The sequence below is a fragment of the Rhinopithecus bieti genome, unplaced genomic scaffold (assembly GCF_001698545.2).
Source record: "Rhinopithecus bieti isolate Rb0 unplaced genomic scaffold, ASM169854v2 scaffold_9919, whole genome shotgun sequence".
In the NCBI taxonomy this organism is placed as follows: domain Eukaryota; kingdom Metazoa; phylum Chordata; class Mammalia; order Primates; family Cercopithecidae; genus Rhinopithecus; species Rhinopithecus bieti.
The window spans coordinates 2,632,518-2,659,778 of NW_016806411.1; the positions used below are offsets into that span (position 1 = coordinate 2,632,518).

At 42.5% G+C, this 27,261-nt stretch overlaps 2 long non-coding RNA genes across 2 annotated transcripts in view; both read right to left on the minus strand.

The window, feature by feature from the left end:
• Window positions 1-15,535: 15,535 nt before the first annotated feature.
• Window positions 15,536-17,191, minus strand: LOC108532248 (uncharacterized). The gene is made up of 3 exons (XR_001886392.1): window positions 17,074-17,191; window positions 16,289-16,364; window positions 15,536-15,917 (listed from the first exon to the last, which is right to left on the minus strand). It is a non-coding gene; the product is annotated as an uncharacterized LOC108532248 (long non-coding RNA).
• Window positions 17,192-17,469: 278 nt separating this feature from the next.
• Window positions 17,470-27,261, minus strand: part of LOC108532247 (uncharacterized) — a 75,399-nt gene continuing 65,607 nt past the window's right edge. Inside the window, exons 3-5 of the long non-coding RNA XR_001886391.1 lie at window positions 20,023-20,126; window positions 19,301-19,416; window positions 17,470-17,797 (exon numbers count right to left, since the gene is read on the minus strand). This is a non-coding gene — a long non-coding RNA (uncharacterized LOC108532247). The remainder of the gene's footprint in view (window positions 17,798-19,300; window positions 19,417-20,022; window positions 20,127-27,261) is intronic.

Genomic DNA, 27,261 nt, shown 5'->3' on the forward strand with positions numbered 1-27,261 from the left:
GCTGTGATGGTGCATGCCTGTAGTCCCAGCCACTCTTGGGCTGAGGTGGGAGGATCTCTTGAGCCCGGGAGGAGGCTACAGTGAGCTGAGATTCACACCACTGCATTCCAGCCTGTCTCGAAAAAAAAAGAAAGAAAGAAAGAAAGAGAGAGAGAGAAGAAAGGAAGGAAGGAAGGAAGGAAGGAAGGAAGGAAGGAAGGAAAGGAAGGAAGGAAGGAAGGAAGGAAGGAAGGAAGGAAGGAAGGAAGGAAGGAAGAAAGAAAAGAAAGAAAGAAAGGAGAAAAAAGAAATTAATCCTCTACATATAGGACTTTTTTAAAGTGTTAGATATACTAGAAAAGAAAGAGCAGAATCCAGAAATAAAAGACTTCTCCCCCACCCTCTGTAACAAGGGACCAGAGGACCCCACCTACCCATCACCCTTTGTTACCACTATCATTACCACCACCATCCACAAAAAGAACAGCCTGATCCCTGACATGTTGGGTAAAGAATTGCTTGTAAACTGAAAGAGAGGAAACTCAAATGCCCACCAGAATATAAAAATAACAAGTAAATGAAGCTGACCAAGTGTAAGAAAAATGGGAATGGTAGGAACTGGGGTGGAGGAAATACATACGCCCTGCACTGCCCTGCCCAAGACAGGCAGCGGCTACTCAGCTCTCAGCAGTTGTTGTGCAAGAATGTGGGCCCAGTGTTGTCTGATCTTGGTATTTTCTCAAGAGATACTGGAAATCCAGGTTTTTATAATGAAAAACATTTTAAAACACTGGGTAAGCCAAACAAAACAGGCCTGAAGGCCTAAACACACTCACACTACACCAAGTGTGAATAGCTGCTGTCTGTAGGTGGTGATGCTTGGGGTCATTTATATTTTCATTTTTACATTTCACTGCTTGTTTCAGAATTTTAACAGTGAACATCATATTACTTTTATAATGAGAGAGGAATGAAGGTTGTCAAATATTTAAAACTCCATTAACTAAACAGGTAGACATTTGAGTTTTCTCTTTTTCAGTTTACAAGCAATTCTTTACCCATCATTTCAGACACCAGGCTGTTCTTTCTGTGGGTGGTGGTGGTGATGGTGGTGACAAAGGGGAATAGGTAGGTGGGGTGCCCTGGCCCCTTGTTGTTTTTTCTTGCATTAAGATCAGGATAAAACAACAAATGTTACAGACATTTTCTCTGGGTCAATGTTTACATGTGACTAAATTTTTATATTATGTTTTACAACAAAAGTTTGCAGTACATCACAAATAATTTCAGCCTAACTACAGCAATATGCCAAGTCTCAGGTTTGCTGATTCGAGGTTTGTGGTCACTATCTTTAGCTATTGTTTGCCCATCAGGACTTATGAAAGCAATTGCTCGTTCCATAATATTATTCTCGTTTCTACTTAAGTATTTAGCCCAGACTCTATAATGTGCGAGTCTTCTGGATTCTGACTAGATGTTGGAAAAAAAGAACAGGCAATTCTTCCCCTGGAGTAATTATAGTATAGTCTACTATCTAGAGTGGTTAGAGTGATTATAAGTACTAAATCAGTTAAAATTTATAAAGCACAGGCTGGATGCAGTGGCTCATGCCTCTAATGCCAGCACTTTGGGAGGCTAAGGAAGGTGGATCACCTGAGGTCAGGAGTTCGAGATCAGCCTGACCAACATGGAAAAACCCTGTCTCTACTAAAAATATAACATTAGCTGGGCGTGGTGGCACATGCCTGTAATCCCAGCTACTCGGGAGGCTGAGGCAGGAGAATTGCTTGAACCAGGGAGGCGAAGGTTGCAGTGAGTCGAGATCGCACCACTGCACTCCAGCCTGGGCAATAAGACAATAAGAGCGAAACTCTGTCTCAAAAAAAAAAGGGGGGAGGAATAAATTACTGGCACCATAACTTGGATGAAATCTCAAGAATACTATACTAACTAAAAGAAAGTACACACAGATGATTATATACTAAGTGATCACCTTTATAAAATATTCTAGAAAAGGAAAACAACCCAAAAAGCAAATCAGTGATTGACTGCAAATTGGGNACACTTTGGATAGGTGCTTGGCACAAAGAAGGTATGAAATGAGTGTTAGCTGCCGTTGTTATTATGACTGTTGTTAGCATTGTCATTATTACTATTATTCAGGAAGTGGCAATTAAAATGATCATTTCTTGATAGGGAATGGAGGACACATGGGACAGAAAGGAAAAATGGGGGTATGGAAGGGGAAGAAAAGATAGATGAGGCATTTCTGATTTGCCATTTCTTAACTTGGAAGACAAAAAAAGGAAAAACTGAAAAAAATTGAGAATATGACAAATCTGGAGGGTCAGGGTGGGACAGTAGGTCCAGGGTTAGGACATTGGTAGTGGCATCCAGCAAAGTCCTACAGAACTACTAGACCATGATTTTTCTAACTGCCGATGACAAACCCATTGTGGGTCATGCAATTAATTTAGTATTTGACTATCAGCATTTTTTTTTTTTTTTTTTTGAGACAGAGTCTTGCTCTGTTGCTCAGGCTGGAATGCAGTGGTACAATCTCGGCTCACTGCAACCTCTGCCTCCCGAGTTGAAGTGGTTCTCCTCCCTTGGCCTCCTGAGTAGCTGGGATTACAGGCACACACCACCATGCCCGGCTAATTTTTGTATTTTTAGTAGAGCAGGGGTTTTACCATGTTGGTCAGGCTGGTCTTGAACTCCTGACCTTGTGATCCGCCTGCCTCAGCCTCCCAAAGTGCTGGGATTACAGGCGTGAGCCACCACACACCTGGCCAGCATTTTTTTAATGAAAGAGAAGGGAACAGAGTGGAACACAATAGTGCCAGCAGTGAAGGTAAGTATTGTTTATTGAAAATTTGTGTGTTGTCTTATATAGAAGTATGCATAGGCGGCAGTTGTGGAGGTTAAAATTTTTTGAAAGCTACTTTACTAGACCAAAGTTGAAGCCTTGGCTTTATTTTCTGCATTGAGCCCCCTCTGTAAAACAGAAAGAAAATGTCTGTGTGTATGTATGTACATTCATGTGCATATGACTATGTGCATGTATATATGTAATTATCCTAAAAGAATTTCAGAAAAAGGGGCCAGGTGCTGTGGCTTACACCTGTAATCCCAGTACTTTGGGAGGCCGAGGCTGGAGGGTTGCTTGAGACCAGGAGTTCAAGACCAGTCTGGCCAACATAGCAAGACCCCATTTCTAAAAAAAAAAAAAAATTTTAATTAGCTGGCATGCACCCATAATCCCAGCTACCGGAGAGGCTGAGACAGGTGGGTTGCTTGTGCCCAGGAGTTTGAGGGTGTGGTGAGCTTTGATCATGCCACCACATTCCAGCCTAGGCAACAGAGTGAGACCCTGCCTCTAAAAATAATAATAACAATAGATAAAAATAAAACAAGAATTTGAGAAAAGGAACTTTTAAGAGGAGAGAAATCCCCATTCCCCAAATAGATGGCCTAGATCTGAAGATGTTTATTCCAAGGGTAAACTTTTCAATAGTAATAAATACTGTTTACTGAGGCCTTACTGCATGCCAGGCCCTGAGCTAAACACTCCACATTTAATCCTCCCAGCAACCCTATGAGGTGAAAATAAACACCAACAATACAAAGAAACCCCAACAAACACTTACAGATTGAAAATCTGCAGATAACCCTGCCTCCCTGACTCCTCTCTCTGTCTCCCCTGCCCCACCCTACCCGCCCCTCCCATCCTTTCTCTCTCTCCCTGTTTCATATTTCTGGAAAAGAAAATAACAACGGTCAAAAAGAAGGGAGAAGGGAAAAGAAAAGCCACGGAAATAAAACAGATGGGACAAGAGGAGAGGAGGAAGGAGGGAGGTGATCAAAGGAGAAAGGAGGAGCATATTGAGCATCGTTGGTGCCATACCTTATACCGCCAATAAATTCTCATTTTGAATACAAAACCTTGCATGGGACTGTTGAAGAGGGCTCAGTCTTTAGGGTGGAGCTGAGAAGGGCAGAGAGGTGTGGTGTGCCAAAACAAATTCCTGCTTCCTCATTCTGCTCAAGGTCAGCTTTGACACACACTCGTCCAATGTGGCATGAACACCAGCTACAGACAAACTGCTTCTGTGAAAACCAGTATTTAGGTACTGATATTAGCATCTGGTGCAGGGTAGCCTAGAGTTACGCATTTTCTCCTCTCAGGAGCCCTCTATATCCATTTGATTTCTGCGATGTACGCCAGCAGGCTTTGGTTCAATGTTAATAACTTTGTTCTCTTTGAATTCCTGTGAGATTTTATTCCCTTTGGTGCCCAGGGGGTGTGTGCCACAGTGATTTCTGCCCAGTAACACTTCTGCTGTGATGAAAAGAAACTGCGGTAAAGGCCTGCTGCTTGTCCTCTGCCGGATGCTGCTACCCAACACAATTACTCATACTCGCATTCAGAGAATGTGAGAGAGTGATTCTGTTTCCAGGGCCTCAGTCCTGAGAATTTACTGTCTAATAAACTGAGAACACTAAGCCATGCGCTAAGCGCACATCGTCACTACCTGGAAAAGTCACCTTCTGGCTAGAGCCAAATGGACTATCATGTCTGGATAAACAAAAATGTTGTGCTCAGCAACCTCGCTCTCTCTTCTTCCCAATTATGAGACAGACCATCAGAGTTGGTAAACCATGTTACCGCTAGACACCAGCATTGTTGTTTTTTTTTTTTTTTTTTTTTTTTTTTTGAGACGGAGTCTTGCTCTGTTGCCCGGGCTAGAGTGCAGTGGCCAGATCTCAGCTCACTGCAAGCTCCGCTTCCCGGGTTTACGCCATTCTCCTGCCTCAGCCTCCGGAGTAGCTGGGACTACAGGCGCCCGCCACCTCGCCCGGCTAGTTTTCTGTATTTTTTAGTAGAGACGGGGTTTCACCGTGTTAGCCAGGATGGTCTCGATCTCCTGACCTCGTGATCCGCCCGTCTCGGCCTCCCAAAGTGCTGGGATTACAGGCTTGAGCCACCGCGCCCGGCCAGCATTGTTGTTAATGCTGTCATTTCAATTATGTTTTGAACTAGGGTTCTGTTGACTTGCTTGCTTCCCCCACCCAATCTCTCTCCCTCCATTGAAGGAAGAAGCCAAGGTAGGAAAATACCTGCTTGAATTGTTCATGAAATGTTAAAATTTCTGCTTTACCATGGAAAACCAGATTTTAGACACTATTACTCATGCTGGCTCAGAAACTCAATTTTTAAACTTTCTGACCCCAAAGAAATCACAGAATTATCCTCTTTGCTTCTGTATCTTCCACCTGGGGCCCAGATCTGATCTGTGTCAATGCCACTCTGAATGCAGGACCTCTTATTGCCTTGGGCCATGGGAAGGTACAGGAAAAAACTTCAGGCTGATCACTGTCAGCAAACTAACTCAGGAATAGAAAACCAAACACAGCATGTTCTTACTCATAAATGGGAGCTGAACAGTGAGAACACATGGACACAAGGAGGGGAACATCACATACCGGGGCATGTCGGGAGGTGGGGGGCCAGGGAAGTGAGGGCATTAGGACAAATACCTAATGCATGAGGGGCTTAAAACCTAGATGACGGGTTGATGGGTGCCGCAAACCACCATGGCACGTGTATACCTATGTAACAAACCTGCACATTCTGCACATGTATCCCAGACTTAAAGGAAAAAAATAAAAATAAAAATAAATTGCCCAGAAACAAATAATATTTCTTAAAACAAAAACAATTTTTTTTAAACTTCAGGCTGGGACACCAAAACCTGATTCCTGATCCAGTCTTTAAAAGCACCCCAAGCCGGGAGTGGTAGCTCACACCTGTAATCCCAGAATTTGGGAGGCTGAGGCGGGTGGATTACTTGAGGCCAGGAATTCTAGACAAGCATGGTCAACATAGCAAAACCCTGTCTCTACTAAAAATACAAAAATTAGCCAGGCATGGTGGCGCACACCTGTAGTCCTAGCTTCTTGGAAAGCTGAGGCAGGAGAATCGCTTGAACCCAGGAAGTGGAGGTTGCAGTGAGTCAAGATCGCGCCACTACACTTCAACCTAGGTGACCGAGGAAGGATTCTGTCTCAAAAAAGAAAAAAAAAGAAAGAAAGCATCCCAAAGAGTCTCAAGGTTTATAGGGGAGTCGCAGAAAAAATGTTCTCAAGTCAAAATGAATTCAAAGCTGCTTTAATTAAATACCTTTTAGCACTGTATAGAAACATATGAAGATTTTGTTACAAAATCAAAAAACAAGTGATTCTCTAATCTTGTTTTTGTTACCAGCTTCTCACTGACCTACTTTTAAATTGCACAAAAAATGTGGCCTCCCCTGCTCCCCCTCCTTCCTGTCCCCTCTCCTCCTAACCTCTATGCCTCTTCTCCCTTCCAGTTCTGTCTTCCATGGGCTCCTTCTTCTCCTCCCACTTAGATAGGGTCTCAAAACTGGTCTTCATGTTCTCTTCTTCCTTCTCCCTGATGATGAGAACCCCAACCTTGTGGCTTCCCTGTGTATCTCCAGAAGGGAGATACCCAAATCTCTAGCCATAACTCTCGTGGATGTTCCAATCACTTAAGTCCAAAGGCACCGCTCGTCCACCTTTGCTGGGCCAATCTCCATGTATGCCTGTTGCTGCACCTTATTATTAATAGTGCAGCCGGGCATGGTGGCTCACACCTGTAATCCCAGCACTTTGGGAGGCCGAGGCAAGTGGATCACCTGAGGTCAGGAGTTTGAGACCAGCCTGACCAACAGGGTGAAACCCCATCTCTACTAAAAATACAAAAAATAGCCGGGCGTGATGGCACATGCCTGTGATCCCATCTACTCAGGAGGCTGAGACAAGAGGATCGCTTGAACCCAGGAGGCGGAAGTTGCAGTGAGCTAAGATTGCACCACTGCACTCCAGCCTGGGCGACAAAGCAAGACCTTGCCTCAAAAAAAAAAAAAAAAAAAATAGTGCCCACTTTCACTCTCGCAAGTGTCTTGGACAATATATTATTTCGTCATTCTCCTTAAAAGCAGGATTTTCTTCCTGAATATTTACTTGATCCAACATTTCCTCCCTCAGCTACTTCTTTTTCTGAAGCTCTGGCCTTCTTCCCAGCATTTGCATTTCTGTCAGTGCTTCTGACGCGTTTCCATCTTCCAGAACCTGGAAGCCCCGGTATCCTGTTGACTCCTCCCTCCCCATCTCATCTTAGCCATGCAGAATGGCGACACCAAGGTCAGAGGAACTGGACACAAATCCTGACTGCATCACTTACCAACTCTGTGCCCCTGTTCACCTCTGGTCTCTGCCTCAGTGCTGTCATATGTAAAACAATAAGAACAATACATTCCTTGAACAGCGTCACTGGAAGCATAAATAAGGCAGATTCTGAAGGGCCACGGGGCACTGTGCCTAACACAACAAATCTGACTGCATCTTATTCATGCATTCATTCAACACATTTATGGAGCACCTACTGTATGCCAGGCACTGTTCTAGTTCCTGGGGATACATCCATAAGCAAAATAGTCAAAAATATCTGTCCTCATAGAACCCACATCCCAGTGCAGAAATCTGACAATAAACAAATAAAGAGCTCCTATGTCAGGTAGTGATAAGGGCCACAAAGAGAAAACCAGACAGGGTAAGGGGAACAGGGAGTGCTGAGGTAGAGAAGGGCTGCTGTTTTAAAAGGGCGGCTAAGGAAGTTGTCACTAATAAGATGACATTCAAGCAGACACTTAAATGAGAAAAGAGGTAAAGGAATTATCTAGGCAGATATTTATTTATTTATTTATTTAGAGACAGAGTCTCACTCCAGGCTGGAGTGCAGTGGCACGATCTCTGCTCATTGAAACCTCTCCCTCCTGGGTTCAAACAATTCTCGTGCCTCAGCCTCCCAAGTAGCTGGGTCTACAGGCATGTGCCACCACACTTGGTTAATTTTTGTATTCTAAACAGAGACAGGGTTTCGCCATGTTTGCCAGGCTGGTCTTGAATTCCTGGCCTCAAGTGATCCACCCGCCTGTGCCTCCCAAAGTGCTGGGATTACAGGCATGAGCAGCCACACTCAGCCTAGGCAGATATTTAAGAACAGGCATAGGCAAGTTCCCTGAGGAAGGCCTGATGTGTTGGAGGAAGTCAGGGATGGCAGCTTCGTGGAGTGAGGTGGATGCCTAGTAGGCAATGAAGCCAGTGGAAGTGGGATTCCCACGCAGGCCTCGTAGATCCAAGCGAGGCATTCAGCTTGTCCTCAGAGTGCAGTAGGAGAGCTGCCAGACTGCAAAGGGGTACCTGTGAAGAGATTAGACCTCAGGGCAAGGCCAGAGGCAGAGGGATTAGGGGAACATTGTAGTAATCCACACAAGAAGTGACAGTCACCTGGATCAGGGTGGCAGCAGTAGAGGAGGTGAGAAGTGGACACCTTCCCTTTGAAGTCTCTCCAATTTCCCACTGCATTTCCCTCTCACAGTGACGGTCCTGTCCCTGGCCTTCATCACCTCACCCCTGAATTATTGCATTAACCTCCTCACTCCCTCACTGGTGCTCAATGGACTGCCCCCGCCCCGGCTCTCCTGCTGACACCTTCATCACATCACTCCACTGCTCAGGAAATATGACTGTGCCCTGCCCATCATCCCCAAGTCCAAATTCCTCTCCCTGGCTCTCAAAGCCTTCCACTGAGTTCTACACACTCAATGTTCTTCTGACCATAAACCAGTTCCTACCAGTACTCCAGCACCAATTCAGACAGTAACTGGCTTACTTAATGACCAAGAGATCTGCTATTCTATACCCAATTCAAAATTAACTGGATAGTTCTTTCAATCGGCATAGCACCCGAGTTCCATTACAAAAACAATTAGTTGACATTGATCAAATGCTTACTAAGTGCCAGACACTAATCTAAGAACTTTATAAACAGCTTCCCCTCCAGTTGTACAACATCCCTATGAAGTAGGTACTATTATTATCCCCAACTTTACAGATGAGGAAACTGAGGCACAAAAAGGTTAAGTAAATTGCCCAACATCACAAAGCCAGTTGGGGGGGGGCGGGGGGGAGGGAGGAGCTGGGATTTGAATCCAGAAAGTCTATCACCATCGTCAGCACCCTTGCCGTGGCACTCCATTGGCTCCCGTACTTGGACATGGTGTCTCAGGTTTCTTCATGTGAATCATTAAATTGCAAGTTGTGTTTACAACAAAATTCTCGTTACTGCCCCCCAAGCTTTTGCTAAGCATTTTGTCTTCTTCCTATCTCTACCATCTCTACCATGTCTTCTACCTATCTCTACCATGCCAGATCCCACCCAGCTTTCAAGGTGTAACTCAACTTCCTGATTTTCTACAAAACTTCTCTAAATACATGAGACCTCACTGAATCTTCATTCTTCCAGCTATTTGAAATCCACTGCAAATCACTATGTTTGATTTTTTTTTCCATGTATCTTCCCAACTATACTGGATACTGCTTATGTAGAGCAACCATAAATTATGTTTCCTTTTATATCTCTACAGTATGTAAAGCAATCCTGAACCATTCCGTTCAACAGACATTTTAAAATAAACCCTACAGTGAGCTAGATCCTGTGTGGATCCCAACAACACAGTGAAGACAGCACTCAAAAATGCTTGTGGGCCAGATGTGGTGGTTCACATTCGTAAACCCAGCACTTTGGGAGGTTGAGGCAGGAGAATCCCTTGAGGCCAGGCGTTCAAGACCAGCCTGGGCAACGTAGAGAGAACCCTCCACCATATCTACAAAAAATTTTTGAAAAATTAGCTGGGCATAGTGGCACAAGCCTGTAGTCCCAGCTACTGGAGAGGCTGAAGTAGGAGGATCACTTGAGCCCAGAAGGTTGAGGCAACTGTGAGCTATGATCATGTCACTACATTCCAGCCTGAGCTATGATCATGCCAATGCATTCCAGCCTGTATGACAGAGCAAGACCCTATCTCTGAAAAAAAAAAAAAAAAAAAAGTAAAGAAAAGAAAATACTTGAAATATTTGTACACCAAATGAGAAGATCCAGGGAAATGCATTTTGAAACATAATTATCTATTTTAATTAAGCTTTTTCATATAAAAGCCATCAGTAGTAACACTTCATACACAAACATATGATTTTCATGTCATTTCAGTATAAATTCATTGAGCATCTACTTTGTGCTTGTTGCGAAAAGGAATGAGACAAAGCCCTGCCATCAGAGAATCCTCAGTCTGTGTTACCGTATGTCCTAGGGCATGGTTGGAGATCAAGAATAGAAAAGCCACTAAAATCTACTTAGGTAAAAGAAAACAGAAGGTAAAAGAGAACCAACAGGCCTGTTGTGGGTGATTGGAACAGAAAATGACCAAAGATGTTACTTTCTTCATTGCCATATTATCTCTTCCTCTGCTTCCCTCATTTTACATTTCTCTCTTTCCCCCACCTCTTCTCCTTCCCCATCCAGCCCATTCCCAGATTGCCTTCCTTTGCTCTCCTATTACACCATCCACCATGGCTTACATTGGATGGTGCCCTCAGCCTCCAACAAGTGCTAGCGACCGTCCAGGTCCAGCTGTGTCTGTTAACTTGACTCTCTCCATTCTAATCCCAAGTGTCCAGCAAGAGACTCCAACGGGCCTACCGTGGACAGGTTTCCAACCCTAGCACAAACAGCTATGGCTGGGGAGTGGGGAAAGGATGCCCAAGGTCATGTTGAATGGTATGCAGGGGACCGCTCTTTCTGGGGCTAGACTCAAAGGTGTGGGATGATGGCTTCTGTAAAATATAGTGTGATAGGGCTGGGCGCAGTGGCTCATGCCTGTAATCCTAGCACTTTAGGAGGCAAAGGTGGGTGGATTGATTGAGGTCAGGAGTTCAAGAGCAATCTGACCAACATGGTGAAACCCCATCTTTACTAAAAATACAAAAATTAGCCGGGCATGGTGGCAGGCACCTGTAATCCCAGCTACTCAGGAGGCTAAGGCAGGAGAATGGCTTGAAGTCAGGAGATGGAGGTGGCAGTAAGCCGAGATCACACCACTGCACTGCAGTCTGGGCGACAGAGCAAGACTCTGTCTCAAAAAAAAAAAAAAAGTATATTTTATATATATGTGTGTGTGTGTATATATATATATAAAATGTGATAAATAGTCTAATAGTTGCTCTACACACAACTCAGATTCACATTTTGCAGACTTCACAAATTCATAGAATTTTACAAATGTAAGGGATTCCAGGAATCATTTGACACAGTCCCCACACTTGAACTCATTGTAAACCAAAGCCTGAGAGCAGATAAGTATGGATCCCATACTCTCTGACTTCTAGTCTACTCCAACATTTACCAAACCAAAGCAGTTTAAGACCAGCTTTGACATCTTCGGTAGGTGACCAAAGATAGTCCACACTGCATCATAGCATGTGGATGTTTCTTTTTAAATATAATTTCTGTACCTACTAAGAACTTTCACATATATCATCCCATCTAGTCCTCCCAGCAATCATGAAAAGAATTGTTAAGCCTATTTTGTAGATGATAAACTGAGACCCAAAGAAGTCAACAGACTTGCCTACACTTTACAGTTCATATCAGGCAAAGCCAAGATTTAAACCCATACGATTTGACTTCAGACCTCACTCTTTCTGCTATGCCATGCTGCCTTCACTCTCTGGGAATCAGTGAAGTGTCAATTTGTATTTGTAATTTTTTTCTGTACGTTATGATGTTTTATTTATTTATTTATTTATTTAATTTATCTATCTATATGAGACAGAGTCTTGCTCTGTTGCCCAGGCTGGGGCGCAGTGCACAATCTAGGCTCACCGCAACCTCTGCCTCCTGGGTTCAAGCCATTCTCCTGCCTCAGCCTCCCAGGTAGCTGGGATTACAGGCACTCGACACCACACCCAGCTAATTTTTGTATTTTTAGTAGAGATGGGGTTTCACCATGCTGACCAGGCTGGTCTGGAACTCCTGACCTCATGGGATCTGCCCACCTTGGCCTCCTAAAGTGCTGGGATTACCGGCAGGAGCCACCGTGCCTGGCCTGTTATGATGTTTTAACATCTTAAAAATCTAGCTGAGGAGAGACTGCCCCTTTTGGGTTAGCCAGTTCTTAGAGATAGCAGAGGGCTCATGGAGAATGCCTTTGATATGCAAACCAACCAGTCCAGAGCCATACCTCCTCTACCAGGAGGCAATATTCCTCTGCCTTAATCATCCCAGGGTCACATACCAGGCAACTAAAGACCACTCCTATAGCCCAAAGCTTACAGGAATTATTCAAAATAGCCAGTTCTAACCAGTTTACTCTGCCATACCTTTCCCATGAAAACCCCAGTAAAGATGCCTCCTGTTTCCAGACCCTGTGGGGATAATAAGCTTTGTTTTCCTGAGCCTCTGCTATGTGGCCTCTTGTGGCCACACCCCACTGACCATCACATAAAAGAACACGGAACACAATAACAACATCAACAACAAAAAGGATTGGAAAAGCAGACTGAGAAGTTCAGAGGGTCCTTTAGTAATTTTCAAGGAATTAGCATGCACGATAGAGGAGTGGTCAAACAATAATGCGCTCAGACCATAAATACGGTATTCTCAATCCCAGCAAGCACGGCTTCTGGCACTTCTTGCAGCATTCTTGTCTCCAACGCAGCAAAAGGAGTGACAGAAACATTTTTCAATGCACAGATCAATCCGATTGGTTTGGAGGGAAAAGCTGGTTCTCCTTTAAGACGATTTAGTAGCAGTGATTCATTCTATCAAAGGCATCGCTGCTATCTTTGATGCAGACACTATCATCCTATGCCACTTTGCAATCAGTCCCGAGATGTATAATTTGTTTAGCCCAGTGAAATTCTTCACAATTCTCTAAACAACTTCAAATGCTTCTGATAACTTGACCCTGCATTCCTTGGATTGAAAAGCAGCAAGGCACAAATGTCTGAATCCCAGGCTGGTTCCAAAGAGCAGTACTTCAAAGAACTCTGCAAGGCTAAGTCTTGAGGGGTTTTTCCTTAGTATACTTTTACTTATTCTTCCTTAGTATACTTTTACTACTTACTGACTTTAGTTGCTTTGCCATAGTGGAGATTTATTATTCTTTAACTTATAAAGCTGGACTCAAATCAATTGTATGCTCTGGTTTCAAGAAATCCTGATAAGGTGTCCCAACAACACAAGTAGGGATAGGGTGACTAACCTCCATTTATCCAGGCCTGGAAGGACACCAGGAATGTGGGACTTTCAGCTTTAAAACCAAGAAAGTACTTGGCAAACCAGGACAAGCCGGTCACCCTAATCTAGAGATTTAAGAAAAAGCAAATCTTTTGTCTTATTAAACTTTAAGAGGTGTCTTAGAACTAAATGCCTTGACGATGCAGGATGCTAATAGACCGTTAACATCTTAAAGCAGCATATTTTCTACAGGTTTGCAGAAAGCCCGAAGTATAACTGTGTGACAAGAAATACAACAGCTCAAACAGTGATTCTTAATACCTCCAAATGTGATGAAATACATCAAGCAAATGAAGAGCAAAACTGACACAGGCGACAATGATTCATTTCAATATGTAAAGGCCCGGCAGGGACTTCTATGTACAAGTGAGTCTTTAGCTGTCAGCCCAAGAGTCTTTGATTCACTGCCACTAAACGACGGGAAGTGCCAGTTGTAACTCTCCCAGTGGTGAGGAGCAGGTGTTTCAGTCCCATTCTCCTGGTTCAAACTCTTACCTTTACCTATGTCCAGCAGTGTTGGAATGGGCAGCCCAAAATAATGGGCACATTAATTAAATCTTCAATAGGGATAGGCGGGAGGGAGCCTGCTGGGAACCCAGATTGCTTTCATCCTTTCTAGGGAATATGAAGAGTTAAGACATTTACCAACCCAGCCCTCTAAAAAAAAAAAAAAAAAAAACCCTCAAGACTCAGCCTTGCAGTGCTAATTGATTGATGTCATTTATAAGAAATCTAACAATGTTGAATAATTTATTTTAAAATGACAGATGTTGAAAATATATAGTCATACTAATCTGGGTCTAGCAGAGGATACATTCATGATTATCATAAATAATTTCATGTCAGGATTGAGTTTTTACGTTTTAAACAATCTTCAGGTATCTCATTTTAGTGCTTATATTAAAGTAAATTTAGGAAAAGGGTAATTTTAATCCAGTGGATAAAACCGGATCACAAATTTGTCATTCCTCAAACATATGCCAACCGCTGTGCTAGGTGGTGGGAGACATGGTGGAGAACAGAGAAATGGTCCTTGCTCTCACTGGGTTTCCATTCTAGGGGGGAAAACTGACAATAAATAAGTACACAAATATATAAAATAATTATAGATGGCGATTAACAAAAACTAACAGTAAATCTACTTTCAGTTTTCCCATCACTCTATCCATAGCTCTTTTTGTTTTGTTTTGTTTTGTTTTGTTTTGAGATGAGGCCTCACTCTGTCACACGCACTGGAGTGCACTGGAGTGATCTCGGCTCACTGCAACCTCCCACTCCCTGGTTCAAGTGATTCTCCTGCCTCAGTTTCTCCAGTAGCTGGGATTACAAATATGTGCACCACCATGCCCGGCTAATTTTTGTATTTTTAGTAGAGACAGAGTTTCACCACGTTGTCCAGTCTGGTCACAAACTCCTGACCTCGGGTGATCCCCCCGCCTCGGCCTCCCAAAGTGCTGGGATTATAGGCATGAGCCACCACGCCTGGCCTATCCATAGCTCTTTGAACCATTCACAACAACCTATGAAACCTCAGTTTCATACATGAATACATATATCTTCATGAAGAAGGATGATTTAACATTACATAATTTTTCCATCAGAAGAACTACACTATACTCACCTCAGGCTATTAAAAATTTTTCATTACTTTTTTTGTGTTTTATTGAATATTTTTAAATCCCTGGAAACAATTTACATCAAAATGCAAGTCCTCACAAATAAGTTCGGTTTCTCGCTATTGCTGAGGCCTTCTTTCCTTGCTAGTAAGATTGACACCTGTACTTTCTGGTTCCTAGAACAAAAAGAAGAATAAGGAAGAAAATCGTGCTCCATCTCTGTAAGTATAACCAGTGCTAGCATAGAGGAGAAGAGGCTTGGACGATAAAACTACTTTAAGAATGTAAAAATACCCAGGCTCGGTGGCTCACACCTGTAATCCCAGCACTTTGGGAGGCTGAAGTGGGTGGATCACTTAAGGTCAGGAGTTCAAGACTAGCCTGGGCAATATGGTAAGACCCCGTGTCTACTAAAAATACAAAAATTAGCCAGGCGTGGTGGCACACACCTATAATCCCAGCTACTCAGGAGGCTGAGGCACAAGAATCACTTGCATTGGGGAGATGCAGATTGCACTGAGCCAAGATTATGCCACTGCACTTTAGCCTGGTGGACAGAGTGAAACTCTGTCTCAAAAAAAAAAAAAGAATGCAAAATGGCCCAATCCTCTTCTCTAGCCAGGAGAGTCTTAGTATGGCCACCCTCCCCTCCCCTTGCCTCTGCACCTCCCTCTCTCCTCCGCTCCTCCCTCTCTCCTCCGCCCCTCCCTCTCTCCTTCTCTGCAGAGTAGCTGTGGGTTCCCTCCCAGTTTTCCTGTTAGTCTCCCCCTCCAGTAAACCTACTCTTCAAACCAGACTCAAACTTACTCATACCAATGTGTCAGTGATTGATGACAGCAAGGATATTACCATTTTAATAAGGATGAAGGTCTTTAAGAAGTGAAACTCTAAGACTAGGGTCTGCAGCTCCAGTGAGTGATAGTAGGTAGTATATATTTAGCCAGCCTTAAAGAGATCCTGACTACACATTCACTGTCTCCTGGTCTAAAAGCCAACTAGCATATAGGGTGCTGGCTGCTTCAGATGCAACTTCATTGTCACACACCGTGGTCATGATTTACCATAAAGTAATGCTGTTTCCAATATATGATGGAGTGGCACCCAGAGCATCTGCTCAACTGAAAAACCAAACAACAACAACAAAATCACTGTAGGTACACTCGGTCCGTCTTGGGTTACCTTCTTTAATCATTTTTCAATATATTGAAATGTCCTCCATCTATTGCATTATTTAAATGTCTGTGTGTGACATTTGTCTCTCCAGCTAGAGCAGGGACTTTCACATAGAAAAGATTGAGAGATAGTCTCTCGACTATTAAGCATAAATCAATCTTTCCAGGATTCATTTCAAATGTTTTGTTCTGAATGCTTTTCACGTTATTATTAATAACAACAGCAATTATGTTTATGGAACATTTGCCATGTACCAGGTGTTCTTCCTTAAATTATTCCTCCTGCTCACAACAGCCTCCACATTAATTATTATTACCTCTCTTTCTGTAGTTGAAGAAACCACCCAAGGCCACACAATTGCAGAGAAACTCTCCGGCGTTTGTCTATCTCTCCTACAAAAGATGCGAAGGGAGTTTATCATGGTTTTTGCTCCTGACTGGGTACTGGAAAGGCAGGAAAAATACTGTATGTCTTGACAATTCTACAAAACTTGTGTATTAGGGCACAAGGTTAAAAGATAGGCAACTTTTAAAGCCTCTGTGTTTTCTGTGGGCTATTTATGAGTCTGGAGGTGAGTCAAGAATGAAACAGCCAGTTACAGAGAAGAAGAACTATAATCAACACGATGGAACTCAGCAGAAACAGCCTGAACCGAGGAAAGAGCATTCCGATTTAGACTCGCCCTCTCCAGAGCAGGTAATGATAGAGCAACCAACTGGCTGCCAACCACAGGTTTAAAGCATGTGATGTCAGGACCAACCCTCCTTGGCAAATTCCATCTTGTTCCAGACTAATTTCTAAGTGTTCCTGCTTTATTGGATAGTATTATTAACCTTGCTTTCATGGGATAAACCAGGGTTTCAGTCAGAGGAGGCCTGGGGGCGGCTTAAGGATGGTTGTTCATTCCGTTCCTCCCTCCCACTCTCTCTCCAACACCCTGCCTGAACATCAGCCTAAGAATAGTCCTAACTACCATTTGCAGACTTCACCCCAATCTACAAAGTCTTTTCACGCACCTTATTCATATAACCTTGTGAAATTGGTGCTGTTAGTAGTCCCTTCCTAAACAGAAAGATAACACAGAGAAAAGTTATGACTTACTCTAAATCACATTGCCCAGAAAGATCAGAGCCAGAAGTGGATCCAAGTTTTCTGGGTCTTCTCATTTGAAAAGAGACCAAATGAAAGCCTGCCAAAGAAAAGGTAGCATATGGTTATCTTTTGCTCCACCCCACCTCTCTGACGTTAGGATTAAAATTAATAATAATTTGTTGGATTATAATGGTGTCCTACCATTCACTCTACCCATCTCCAACAAAAACACGCCTCAGTCCCATGGAGCTTTCCATTTAACATCTTCCAGTTTAATTTCACTCATGGGCATTTATAGAAAGCATTGCTATCCAGCGGTTTCTATTTTCCCCCCTGAGGTTTGTAGACAATGCACGAGTATTACTAAGTGTTAGATGCGTACATGAGAGAATAAATCTTCCTACATGTCCTGTTTATGCCTGAGATTGATTTTCACTGCTTAGTTATGAACTTCCAAGGGGATAGCTTTTATAAAACACATACATACACTGAGAATTTAGTCTGTACACTATGGGCGATAGTAGCCATTCTTACTATCAAGACAGAAACTCATTCTCGGTGAAAACAGGTTTCATTCACCTGAAGTGAAAAGGAAGAGAAGAATCTGAAATTACTGCAACCACTATTTAGATTGATGGTCAGTTACGCAAGAAACAATTATCCAATTTGTGGATTTCCTCTGTTCCTCCTGCTTATTGTCTGCTTGGCATTTTTTACTATTCATTATCATCTCCTGCAGAGGGTGTTAGAGAAAAAGAGGGGAGGTGAGATTCAAAATAAAATTCCAATAAATTATCATCAAGCACCTACTTTATGCCAGATGCTGAGATAGGTACTGAGAATCCTAAATGAGTATTTAGGATTTAATCACTGGCCCCTGTGCGTAGGTTGCTGTCAGAAATGCTGCATTAAAGATATGTATAAAATACTACAAAACTCTGGTAAAAGACCGATTCACCTGAAAAGGAGGGGAGGAGGTGAAGACAACGGGAAAAAAGTGATACTTCCACTGGAACTTAAAGAAGTTGAACTCCAGGAGGAAGCAGATAAGTGGGAAAGAGAAGACAGGATGAGCAGGGGAACAGCAGGAGTGTGGGCAGTGGGGTTCAGAAGTGGGAAGGTTTCATTAAGGGCGGTGCAGGTGGTGACCACACATCCTGGTTTGCCTGAGTCAGTCCTAATTTACGGTCACTATGTCAGCATAATTAATATAGCACCTCCTTTTACTCTCAAAAGTATCCTAGTTTGGGTAATGAATTATAGCCATCTGTGTCAATCTGAGGCACATATGTCATCACTCTCCCCTCTTTATCCATGGAAGACATTACTAAATTACCATGGTACATTCCTAGCTAGGCCCAGACTTGTCTTCAAAATCCTACTGAAAATATCACTTCAGGCAGTATCACAGATTGGAATTGGACCTACATATGTTTTCCAGGCTATGGGTCAGAGAGGTTGCAAAATGGCAACTCACCGGCCATATCTGAATGGCATCTGTATTTTATTTGACCTGCACAGGATTTTTTGCAATTCTGAGCCAGCATTTACTATCATGGGATATAACTCAGAAATTTGTATTTCTGACTTTATTTGAGAAATGGGAAAATCCAATAACATAAGACCTGTATTCCACATAGTGGAACAATTGGCTGAAGTTAAATAGCAAATATCACCCTTTTGTCCAATATCTACCTGTTGTTGTCAGCCTCCAAGCTGGTCCCCACTGATCCTCTCTTCCTAGTAACCACATCCTTGTACAGTCCCCTCTCACACTGTATCAGGTTTGATATGTTTGGCCAATGAAATATGACAGAAGTGATGTTATTCCATTTCCCAGGCTAGCTGTCATTCTGCCTTTCTTAGATTACTTGCTCTGGAGGAAAACAGCTGACATGTTGTGAGGAGAGACCCACATGGTGACAAACTGAAGCTTCCAGCAATCACCATGGGAATGAGTCTTTTTGAAGCAGAACTTCCAGCTCCATTCTAGCATTCAGATGATTGAAGCCCCCATCAACATCTTGACTGCAAACTCATGAAAGACCTGAGCCAGAACCATTCAGCTAAGCTGCTCCCAGATTCCTGACCCTCAGAAACCATACAAGAAATGAGCATTTGTTGTTTTAAGCTGCTAAGTTTGTGGGGCAACTTGTTACACAGCAGTAGATAACTAATACACCAACAAAATTGATTTTCTTATGATCTGCTTGTCTCTATCAATTATTTTACCTACCTGGCTCTCAAGACAGTTGAGGTTACATCCCAGCTCTACAGAAAGAAATATTGTTGATGGTTTTAAGCAAGAAAGTGAGAAGGTCAGATCTGGCTTTAGATGTATCATACTGGCATCTGTGAGAAGAAGAAGTAAGAAGGAGGCTCAAGATCAAGTTTATTTCCTGAAAAACTCATAAGTAGACTTTGTAGTATAGCACAAGGGGAATGTGATATAGAACCATGTGTAAGAGAGTAAGCTCCAACTCTAGATCAGATGATGTAAGTTCAAATCACAATATCACCACTGAAGGATCATATATATTTTAGTAAGTTACTTAGCCTTTTATTTCCTTAACTGAAACATGGGATTAGGAAGGCTTACAGCTGCAAGTAACTAAACACCCATCTACTCACAGCTTCAACAAATAGTTTATTTTTCCCCATATAACTGAAATTACAGAGGTAGGCAGTTGCTGGGAATGATTCAACTGTTCAGCAATGCCACCAGGACTCCAGGTTCTCTCTAGCTTTCAACTCTGCCTTTCTTTGCAGATTGGCTCATTGCCTTGTGTTTCTAAGGTGGCTGCTATATCGCTCTAGCCATAACATTTCTGTCTTAGGTTGTAGACTTAAAACAGAAAGAAGCAGGGGCAGGTCGAGAGATTTAATCTAGCTATGTGTGTCTTATTTTATCAGGAAAGAGAAAAGCTTCCCAGAAGCCCCCAGCAGACTTCTGCTTACTTCCCATTTGCCAGAACTGGATCACAGAGCCTCATTAGCGGTGATGGAGACCAGGAACATGAGTATTTAGTTGAATATATTGATACTCCAAGCAAAATTGTGTTCTGTTGGTAAGCAAGAAGACAGGAGAATGAATATTAGATATTCAGTTGCCCCTAGTGATACAGTCGACTTCAGAATATTGATATAAGGGTTAAAGTAAGCTGATACACGCTTTAGGCTAACAGTGTTTGGCATGGAATTAAGTGTTCAATAGATTTTAGCTGTTGAAATTGCAATAATTCAGGCACAGAATATTCATCCTGGACTAGGACATGGAAGAGGGAATAATTTTGAGACTTAAGGACTTGAAAAGAAAGACAGATAAAATTATTGGTGGGAAAATAACTTTGGTTTTAATTATTTTTTATTATCTTTCTTTCTCCTTTGTCTTACAACTACAGAAGTTGTCTGTTTATCACATCATCTTTTTTCTTTCTAATGATTTTATAATTGTGTATCTTTTGTTAGAATGTAAGTATTTTATTATTTTATAAATCTAACTAAAGGAAATATAAACTTTGAGTTCTTTAATCTACTCAGTTAAAAAACCTCCTACAGTAACTTTAACTCTACATTCCAATTAGTAGCCTGCACGATTATATAATCACATAATGCAGAGTACTCTGACCTACTCGTCAGAAGATATGTGTTTTGGACATAGCTTGCCTATGTGAAGAAGTAGAAATATTGCCTCTGGTCATGCTAAAATTAATTGCAATATTTAAGTCATATGACATTTAATGTTTCTAGAACTAGCAGGTAGCACAGCTCCCAGAAACCCAATTGCACATTGCTGAACGTGTCTCAAGGCACTTTCAGGTGGATCAGATAATGGGTGGACCCACCACCTACTTTTCAACTGTGAACAATGATTCAGGGGCCAGGATTTAGAAACCATGAGCAGCTATGTAATTGCATAGTGTTAGAAACAAGAAGGGTGAGTGGTGCGGAATATAGGTTTAAAAGAAAAGGAAGGTTCTGAGTGGATACTCAAAATAATTGAAAGCAGGGTCTCCAGGAGATATTTGTACACCCATATGCATAGCAGCATTATTTACAATAGCAAAAAGGTGGAAGCACCCCAAGTGTCAATTGACAAATGGATGGATAAGCAAATGTGGTATATATGTCCAGTGAAATACGACTCAGCCTTAAAAAGAAGGAGATTTTGACATGATACATGCTACAGCATGGATGAAACTGGAGGACATTAAGCTAAGGGAAATAAGCCAGTCACAAAAAGATACTGTATGATTCCACTGATATGAGGTACCTGGAATAGTCACATTCATAGAGACAGAAAGTAGAACAGTGGTAGCCAGGAGCTGGACAGTTATTGTTAATGAGCACAGGGTTTCAGTTGGGAAAAATGAAAATTTCTGGAGGGGATCACAGCAATGGGTAACAGCAGTGTAAATGTAATCAATGCCACAGAACTGCATGCTTAAAAATGATTACAATGGTAAATGTTATGAGTATTTTACCACACACACACACACAAAATTTAAAGGATAAAAAAAAGGAAAAGAAAGAACTTGAATGTAATATCCCCACTTCACAAACTTAGCACCCCACCACCACCACCACCACTCACAAAGTCCTCTAAAAGTCTGCTTATTAAGGGGAAAAGAAGGCAACAAAACTAGGAAAGAGCCTTCCAAACTCTTCCAAGATCTGAGCAGCTTCTTTTAGTCATTCTGTTTTCTTTTTTATTTTTCACAATAAATACGGAGTGTTTTTTGTTTTTTAGACAGAGTCTCGCTGTGTTGCCCAGGCTGGACTGCCGTGGCACAATCTTGGCTCACTGCAGCCTCCACCTCCTGAGTGCAAGTGATTCTCCTGCCTCAGCCTCCTGAGTAGCTGGGATTACAGGCGCACCATCAGATCCAGCCAATTTTTGTATTTTTAGTAAATATGGGGTTTCACCACGTTTGTCAGGCTGGTCTCGAACTTCTGGCCTCAGGCAATCTGCCCGCCTGGGCCTCCCAGAGTGCTAGGATTACAGACATGAGCCACTGCACCTGGCCAATAAATATGTATTATATTTGTAATCAGAGGGAAGACAAGAAAGAACATTACAAAAGGAAGAAGTGGCATAAATTCGTCTTCATCTCTGGCCTGAGGTCAAGGCAATTCTTCCCTCAGCCTCATGAGGCTTGAGTTTTTGCTCAGAAGCATGAAATATCATTACCTTTACCTTTCATAGTCCCAGTTTAGGATAAACTCTGGGTCAGCAGTTACATGACTGACCTGGAATGATTCTGCTCTGCTGCTGGCAGCGCCAGACTCAGGGGTGACAAACAGAAGTAAATGACTGTGTGAGCAGCTTCTGGTGAGACCAAATAGCAGAACTGCAGCAGATAACTTACTCTTTTTCGTTGTTTCTGATTAGATCTTTTCACATTTTGTTTTTTGGTTTGTTTTTTTCTTATAAAAGACAAGGGTGTCTCATTGAAGCTTTAGGGAAATGGTTGAATTTTAATGGAATCGAATTGGCTCCCATGGTTATCTCAAAGGAGCTGTGGTCGTAAAAGTTAATTAAATTAGATTCATTTGCATATTCAAGACCATTCCCTTCCTTCACTTTAAAGGCAGAGAAAGAAAATTTGTCCCAGGCTCCTCACTGGGATTACAACACACAACATATCCAGATCACTCTGTTTGTATGCTGGAACTTAGTCGGACTAGCAGGCTAGTTTTAAATTCTTTTTCCTAGCTTGTATTCTCCACTTTTTAAGGTAAGTGTCAATACAAAAGTTAAATTGGTATGCATTGCAGTTCTTGCTTTGAAATATAGAATAAGTCCTTTAGAGAAAGAGATTGCCGTGCTTAAAGACTGAGGTAATTTCCTAAACAAAAGGTGAATTCAGAACGCAAAGTAGAAAATGAACTAGCAACATTTACAGCCACAAGACTGTGCAGAAGCATTTTGCATTTGTGTATGTATTGGCAACAACGGCGTCTATAGCTTTATTTATTATGGGTCAGAGGAACAGAACGATTGGACCCTAAGAGGGTGTCTAGTCTACCTGCTGCCTGGAGTAGGCCTAAAATAACCGGCTAAAATGGAACTCTGGCCTGTTTTCTGAAGCCGCTAGGGAAGGTGTTTCCACCACCTTCCTCTGTTATCCGACCCATTTTTAACAATCCTTAATATCATACCAGAAAACGTTGCCTTATATCCAACCTATATCCCCTCTGCTGTTGATTTACTGTTTACTCTCACATGCATACAATGCAAATGTGAACAGTCGCGCTCAGCCCCTCTACCCTGCTCATTTGTATATTTCTTTGGCGTATCAGCTAATGCCTAGATCAGTATTTACAGATTAAAGGGAGTGTCTGCCCTACTTCCTTCAGCCACACACGCCTGTTAATACAAGTAAGGGTATATCATTATCTTCATTGTTCCATGAGAAGACAGGGTTAATTTATTTTTTTTCTTTAATGAACACAAATGTGCCAGACAGACTCTATGCTAGGTTCTTGGGAAACAGTGGTGGACAGGACAGACCAAGATCCTGCCCTCATGCATGGAACTCAGACATAATACAAATAATTACCAGTATGATGAAGGCTACAAAGAAGTGTAGGTTACTAAGAAATTACACAATAGGCTGAGCTAACATAGGCTGGGAGGATAGGAAAGCTTTCTAAACAAAGCCGTGTTTCACCTGAAACCTGAAGAATAGGAATTATCAAAGTAGAGAAGGGAATTCAAGGTAGAAGGAACAGCATATGAAAAGTCCCTATCATGAGAGTGTGACCTGTTCGAGGATTGACAATGAAGTTCAGACAGCAGGACAGAAGTGACTGTGATCAAGCTATGGAATCTTCACACATTACTCACTGTCCACACTTGCTTGGCTGTGACTGAAACCTAATACCTTGGTCCCGCTTTGTACAATTTTAGAACTCTGAGCAACTGGATGCTTAGCGACAAGGATTAGGCACCTGGAGTAAGAATGGAAGAAAAGAGGCCTCATTTCAGCGCTCGGAAGGCCTGGAATGCTCCAGTGGCCTCAGTGAATCAGCATGGTGTCGTGCAGCGTTGGTGACCTCGTCCCCAGAGTATTCGGGTGCTACATAGTCTTTAGCAAGTCACACTTTCACGGTCTCCGACCTCACTTGTATAAGTGAGGAGGTTACATATAGGCTTTTCTAACTCACCTTCTGGAATCAGTTAGCAACAATAGTCCCCATACAGTTCTTAAGTGGGTCACGTTATTACTGAGCTAACCTACATTTGGTAGTGGGAGGAGGGGATTATTCAGACAGCCAGCAGGCCTGTCTCTAATTTGCTTTTTTGTTTCTTTTTTTAATTTTTTTGGTTTGGTTTTTTAGTATTTTTTTTACTGTGGTAAAATATAGATGACATAAAACTTACCATTTTAACCATTTTTAAGTGTACAAGTCAGTGGCATTAATTACACAGTTACAATACTCTAAGCCATTACCGCTATTTCTGAAAATGTTTCATTCCAATGCACTTCTCTTTTTTTTTTTTTTGAGACAAAGTCTCACTCTGTCACCCAGGCTGGAGTGCAGTGGCACGAACTCAGCTCGCTGCAACCTCCACCTCCCAGATTCAAGCAATTCTCCTGCCTCAGCCTCCCAAGTAGCTGGGATTACAGGTGTGTGCCACCACACCTGGTCACTTTCTGTATTTTTAGTAGAGACAGGGGATTCACCATGTTGGCCATGCTGGTCTCAAACTCCTAACCTCAAGTGATCTGCCGGCCTCAGTCTCCCAAAGTGCTGGGATTACAACTGTGAGCCACCACGCCCGGCCCAACGCACTTTTAAAATAGTCTGGGCAAGCTCTACGAGGGTCCTCACAACTCATGAACCTGTCTCCCTCTCACGATTCCTGATTTGGAACTTGAGAAATCAGGTCCTGCTCTGAAAGCAAACAAGGCTTCTTACTCCCACTGTATGAAAATGAGTCAAAAGGGAAAGGATAAAGTGTTGAGTAAACTGCTGACTAAAGGGCAGTTAAATCCCCCTTTGCCTCTGGAGAAGTCACCTTGTTCAAGATCGTAATGCTTAATAACCCTGAGACCTAAAACAGATAAAGGACACAGCAAAAAAAGGAAACCATAGACCAATATCCCTCATGAACACAGATGCAAAAGTCCTCAACAACATCTAGCAAACTGAATCCAACAACACCTCTAAAAGATTATATGCCACGATCAAGCGAGATTCATCCCAGAGATGCAAGCCTGGTTCAACATATACAAATCAATACAAGTATTGCCTCACATCAACAGATGAAGTACAAAAATCACATGATCATGTGAATAGATGAAGATAAAGCATTTGATAAAATGCAATTTCACTTCATGATAAAAACTTTAAATAAATTACTTATGAAAGGAAAATACCTCAACACAATAAAAGCCATATATGACAAACCCACAGCTAACATTAAACTGAGCTGGAAAAAGCCGAAAGCTTCTCCCCTAAGAATTGGAACAAGACAAGGATGCCCACTCTTACCACTCTTATTCAGTATGGTACTAAAAGGCCTAGCCAGAGCAATTGGGCAAGAGAAAGAAAGAAAAGGTATCCAAATTGGAAAGGAGTAAGTAAAATTGTTCTTGTTTGTAGGTATGATCGTATGTATAAACTAACCTAAAGACTCTACCAGAAAACTTTTACAGCTGATAAATGAATTCAGTAAAGTTACAGAATGCAAAATTATGTTAGTCCGTTTTCACACTGCTGATAAAGACATACCCAAGACTGGGAAGTAAAAGAGGTATAATTGGACTTACAGTTCCACGTGGCTAGGGAGGCCTTAGAATCATGGTGGGAGGCAAAAGGTACTTCTTACATGGTGGCAACAAGAGAAACTGAGGAAGAAGCAAAAGCAGAAACCCCTGATAAACCCATCAGATCTCATGAGACTTATTCACTATCACAAGAATAGCATGGGAAAGACTTTGATTCAGTTATCTTCCCCTAGGTCCCTCCCACAACACGTGGGAATTCTGGGTGATACAATTCAGCTGAAATTTGAATGGGGACAGGCCAAACCATATCGTTACGCCCCTGGCCCTTCCAAATCTCATGTCCTCACATTTCAAAACCAATCATGTCTTCCCAACAGTTCCCCAAAGTCTTAACTCATTTCAGAATTAACCAGAAGTCCACAGTTCAAAGTCTCATCTGACAGAAGGAAAGTCCCTTCTGTCTATAAGCTTGTAAAGTCAAAAACAAGCTAGTTACTTCCTAGATACAATGGACGTAATGGTATTGGGTAAATACAGTTGTTCCAAATGGGAGAAGTTGGCCCAAAAAAGGGGATTACAGGGCCCACGCAAGTCCAAAATCCAGTGGGGCAGTCAAATTTTAAAGCTCCAAAATGATCTTCTTTGACTCCAGGTCTCACATCCAGGTCACGCTGATGCAAGAGGTGGGTTACTGTGGTCTTGGGCAGCTCCTCCCCTATGGCTTTGCAGGGTACAGCCTCCCTCTCAGCTGCTTTTATAGGCTGTTGTTGAGTGTCTGCGTTTTTTCCAGGAGCATGGTGCAAACTGTCAGTGGATTTACCATTCTGGGGTCTGGAGAAAGGTGGCCCTCTTCTCACAGCTCCACTAGGCAATGCCCCAGTAGGAACTCTTTGTAGGAGCTCTGACCCCACATTTCCCTTCTGCACTGCCCTAGCAGAGGTTCTCCATTAGGGCCCCACCCTTGCAGCAAACTTTTGCCTGTGCATCCAGGCATTTCCATACATCTTCTGAAATCTAGGCAAAGGCTCCCAAACCTCAATTCTTGACTTCTATGCACCTGCAGGCTCAACACCATGTGGAAGATGCCAAGGCTTGGGAATTCTACCCTCTGAAGCCACAGCCCAAGCTGTATGTTAGCCCCTTTCAGCCACAGCTGGAGTGGCTGGGACACAGGGCACCAAGTCCCTAGGCTGCACACAGCACGGGGACCCTAGGCCCAGCCCATGAAACCACTTTTTCCTCCTGGGTCTCTAGGCCTGTGATGGGAGGGACTGCCATGAAGGTCGCTGACATGGCAAGGAGACATTTCCCCATGTTCTTGGGTGTTAACATTAGGTTCCTTGCTACTTATGCAAATTTCTGCAGCTGGCTTGAATTTCTCCCCAGAAAAAGGGTTTTTCTTTTCTACTGCATTGTCAGGCTACAAATTTTCTGAACTTTTTTTTTTTTTTTTTTTGAG